Consider the following 5261-nt stretch of genomic DNA (forward strand, 5'->3'; position numbering starts at 1 on the left):
TATTCCTACGTAACTTTATATAGGGTCAGTTTGGAGCAGCTAATAGATAGAGAAATAGAGATCAGAATTTTTTTTTTTAAACACACATACCTATGTCGATAATCAACATGTGTGTGAAAGCTGTGCTAATATATAACCAAATTTATCAAAGGCATACACTGTGACATCCAAACTAAATGTTTACCTATTTAGTCCTATGTGTTCCCGAACTTGTGCATACATAGAGAATATAAAATATATGAATTTTCAGTGTTTTGCAAACTTTTTGCAGCTATCGTAAAAGAACAGTATTTAAAGGGCTCCAAAAATATGTGTATAATTTGTTGAAAACTACAGAAATCATGGAAGGTGAGTGTACCTAAATTGTTCTACGTTTCTACATGCTAACAGTGCTGGCATCTCAGTTACCAATGAAATCAACACTGCTGAAGGGCTTACAGACCTTATTACTTATATCAACACCTGAACTGATAACAGCATAAGCTTAGACCTCTAAAGTTTCTTTCCTTCTTCCTATCTCCTCTGCACTTCTGCAAATACTTTTCCTCTCTGCTTAATTCTCATACGTCACACCAGGAAAGATATATAAAACAGCAAAACTGACTTTCTAAAGTCTTTTTTAAGGATTTCTACAGGCAGATTAGTTCAGATATATAATAGCTTTCTGAAAGAAGTCATTAGACCTGTAGCTTCCTAATGCTTTGAATAACTATTTTGAAAGTCTATTTTTGTTAGGGTTTTAGTGGCAGTTTAATATATTAAACAGACCTTTAGGGGAATTCATGGGATTCATACCTTACCATTTATGGCTGCACACAGTATAATCACTGTGATTAAGAACTACAGGGAGGTCAGTCTGAAGCTGGACTAACAAGTGCACTGCTCCACTCTTTCTTAAGACAGAATGCAATTTTTCTTGAATATGTGAAGATAAAGTGGGCAAATATCAGTGACAAAAAGAAGGCATTACTTCATACTGTAAGTATAATTTCAATTATATATATAATTACTTGTTATAACAGTTTTACATTTCGTACTTGTGCTGTCAAAGGTGCAACATTTTATATGCACAAGATTGTAATGTTCAAAAATATTTAATGTAATAAAAAAAATGTAGGATAAATATGGTAAAGTATGCAGAGATAATTGTAAAACATCATTTTGTCTATATTACTCTTCTCCTGATTATTCATAGGGTCCAATTACGTATTAACAGAAAATTTGACATTCACCAAGTATTCTCTGATAGAAAATCTTCCAGGTCTATGTGTTTTCAATGGCATTGACTACCAGTAAATGTTGGATTCACTGGTAATACATAATTAGCATTACAAATCTAATGAAGAAGGTACATGTTGAGTAAAGTGAATATAATTATTTATCAAAAATAATTTGAAGGGTTTCTAGTTTGTCTTTATTTTACTTTCATTTTGGTTGAACTTGATGGACTTGTGATGATGGACTTTTTTCAACCTATGTATCTGTGTAATTTGTTTTTAAATATTGTTATAAATTTTCAATATAATTTTTATTGAAGGAACCATATCAGTACACATGACAGAATAGAGGAATACGACTTGGCCAATCAACAAGAAAACAAATGTGTAAAATATAAAAACATACAGTAAATGGGGAAAACAACAACTTTTGTCAAGCACATAACCTAGAAGAAATACAATTAGAGGGTACAACATTTTTTTATATGTTGAAAATAATTTGAACCAGTTAGACATAAGAGCATAAGGAAGCTATGAATATGGGGTGGGAGGGGGAGGAGAAGGGGTAGGACCTTAAATTGTATTAGTTAAACTTCTACGACCTCAGTTAATGCAATCAATAACATGTGGTAATTATGGTAGTTTGTATGTATGTGTGTACTTGGCAAATAGGTAAATAAATATAGATATTACAATCTAAATGTTCAACCATGTTTTTAAAATAAATAATACAGAACTTGAAAAATTGGATTGGATAAATTGTTAAGAAACTTGGATAAGCTGCAGGAAGATTATTAGTATTTGCACATTCCGCATATTCACATAAAAACTAATATTTACATCAAAACAAACAGTATGGCTGGAATTACTCCATGCCATATAGGTTGCATAGGTATGATTGGGTCCATGTAGTTTTCTCTTCACACTAAACTATAGCACACTTGATGTGAATCAAAGCACAGAAGAAATAATGGGGTTTTCACACCTAATCCATATTTGTGTAGTATGATATTTGCTTCAAAAAGGAAATTCCTAAATATGTGTGAAAAGCACTTTCAAACAAGCTGCCATTTACAGTATTTATGGACATCATGGAGAAATTCATCTTCAAAGTTCATAATCTTTTCTATTGTGTCAAAATCTTGCCAGCCCTTTTAATGTTAACACACAGCAGGCTTTTTGAGGAATTTAATTAATGGCTTGTTTTTAAAGATGTTTTTACTGCTTTTAGATAAAATGCCAATATTTTAATGTACATAGTTTCTGAGCACATGGGCACATATTTACAAAATTAATCTGAAAAAAGTAATATCATAGGTTGAAACATGCCATAACAATGCTTTAGATTCAAGTCATGTGATAAATGTTAAATTTTTCACACACTGGTAATGATATGTAGCTTGTCTGTGTAAATGTAAATATATTATGAATATATAAAACTTAACTTATTTGGCTATGCATCCTCAAACTGGCAATGGCAGAATTGGCAGTTCTCTACTGGATAAATAGAGCAGTCAATAGCAGAGTGAATGCATTACTTCACTGTAAGGCCCTGGACAGCACCAGTACTCACCAGGCACCAGTCTTTACAAGAAAACTGCTCAGCCTCGAGAGACTGGTTGCGTCTCCCAGCACACGGTTGCCCCCAGGATTTAATGCACAAGGATGGCATCTGGGGAAGGGCTGGCAGAAGACTAGGAGCCCACAGTTAAGCAGTGCAAATTTATACAAGGCAAATCTAGAGTATAAAGCCAAGGTAATACATGGGCAATCAGTCCTCCAGACAAGGTACCCAGAGAGTAGTATAAGCGGAGTCAAAGTAATAGGCACTAGTCGGCTCCTAAAATCCCCTTCAGCTGTGCACAGCCTCAGACTGTGTGCTAGGGATGCTGAGAAAGTACATGCTGTGGTGGCGCACAGCACGGGATTGCCAGCCCCATAAGCATCTCCTAACATTCACTTGCCATGATTCCTGTCTGAATTCCTTATTCAGTTATTGTAAAACTTTCAAGTGAAGGGAATTCCCATCTGAAGTTGTTGTCCCATGAACCGGTAACTCCAGTTGACCATCTCCCCTTATCTCCTGTTCTGGACACAACCCTAAAGTTTTGCATTTCCCCATAGTTTCTTTTTTTTAGTAATATTGCTCATTAGGACAAACAGAAGGGTGGAATATCCATAATAGTTTCATTGGCCTATTCATACCTTAAAAAAGGTACACTTTAGGTATGTCTACACACATATTGCATTGAACAACTATGTAGTATGAGAATCTACAATAGCATTTAAACTGACTAGAAATCTAATCACACTAGCAAGTTGTTAAATAATAATGAAATAATTGTATAATAATGTATAATATTCATTAAAACTCTGGATACACTTTATATGATATTTTTTAAACTAATTTTGATTACTAAGATTTTTACTTTTTATAAATTTGTTTGGATGACAATGCAATCAGAGTGTAATATGTGGTGTCAGATGAACACACAATATAGATGGTATGAACATAAACATGTGTAAAGTCTTTATATACATATAATGTAAATGTAAGTCTGTACAATAATACTCTATTCTTTGTAGCCAACATACCCTGAGAATCTTTTTCTCCTTTTTTACCATTGTTAGGTTTTCTTAAGTTGTAATCAATTTTAAGGCATTGCAAAAACATGCATACAGTTTTTACAGCATGTTTTTTCAAGTATTTATAAATCAGGCAAATTTACTTTTTTCAGAGGTGTCATGACCTGGAAACAGGCACAATAGCTGCAGCAGCAAATGAGTCAGTGGCAGTAGACAATCCGGGATTGGTACATAGGTAGTGGTAACCTTACAGCACAGTCACATAGTTATATAAACTATAACTATGTCACAACCTTATAGCACAGTCACATAGTTATATAAAGTCATAATAGCACATAGACTGGTCAGGGATTACGTTAAAGTCAACAGCCAAGCGTTTCAGAGTTCAAGTGGAGAGCCATGAAGACTAATCAGTGAATTAGCAGCCAAGTGTCAGTGCATGAGACATACATGATAAGGATGCAACCAAACAGCATCAACAGCAAATTGCTAAATAATGGCACAATAATCTGGCAAACAAAAACACAAGGCATTGCTTAAATAGGAAGTTAAGAGGGGGAGCAAAAAGTTCAAAGTTTATTTGAAGGAAGTTTAATGCACAATCATAATCATGCTATAAGATCATGCATGGAGCTATCTAGCGCTTCAGATCGCTTACTAGGAAGACACAAGACAGCCTTAGAATAGATCCTAAATAAGGCAAAAAGAGGAGGAAAAAGAGGTAAAATGCCTCTAAATTCTCCATAATACTTGTTTCCCCATAATTACAATGTTTTCTGCAGCTTAACTATTCAACACTCACAACACAATTCTTCAAGATCCTATTGTGACGAACGCTCTTTCAGCCCGCACCCCTGTGCATTGACTTTCCAACACGCTCAGCAACAGTCCACACACCAGCAGGTTGAAGAGGGGCTGTCACAGGGCAAGGGTAACCACTCTGGTAACCCTTGCCACACACAACATCACAGGTAGACTGCCACCACATGCTTAGACATAAGAACGCACCATTACCCTTGACTACTGCAGTTGTGCTTCTGCTTCTTTAGTGTCACCCAATTCAGACAGGGATGTCTCAATAATCACAATGTTTATAGTAGCCTTTTGGGTTATCAAGTTACACTATTTCTATTTATAGCATTCAGAGATTACACTTAAAGGGTTAAACGCTTACAAAAAGCTTACACTTTTTGATAGTGTTTAACCTCCCAACCGTTAAGCCCGTACTTTTCCCATCAAAAAAAAGTTACTATTATCGATAAGCCCGTACTTTTCATACATTTTTTTACATACAGTGAGAAAAGTTCGGGTTTAGCGATCACTTACCTGGTCCCGCTGCGATCGTCCATCGTCGTGTTCCAGTGTCGTCCTCCAGCGTCGGGTGTCCTCTCCTTAGAAGAAAAAGCCGGCCGGCTTCCTCTTCTAAGCCGGCCGGCTTCCTCTCCCTCCGTTCTGTCC

The 5261-nt window shown here is 35.6% G+C and overlaps 1 protein-coding gene across 1 annotated transcript in view; it reads left to right on the top strand.

Moving 5' to 3' along the window:
• The first annotated feature begins 606 nt into the window (after positions 1–606).
• Positions 607–5261, top strand: part of KCNMB1 (potassium calcium-activated channel subfamily M regulatory beta subunit 1) — a 35647-nt gene continuing 30992 nt past the window's right edge. The window contains exon 1 of the mRNA XM_072400796.1: positions 607–978. The gene's annotated coding sequence lies outside the window, so the exon portion shown is untranslated. The remainder of the gene's footprint in view (positions 979–5261) is intronic.

Source organism: Pyxicephalus adspersus, chromosome 2 (genome assembly GCF_032062135.1).
Source record: "Pyxicephalus adspersus chromosome 2, UCB_Pads_2.0, whole genome shotgun sequence".
Lineage (NCBI taxonomy): Eukaryota > Metazoa > Chordata > Amphibia > Anura > Pyxicephalidae > Pyxicephalus > Pyxicephalus adspersus.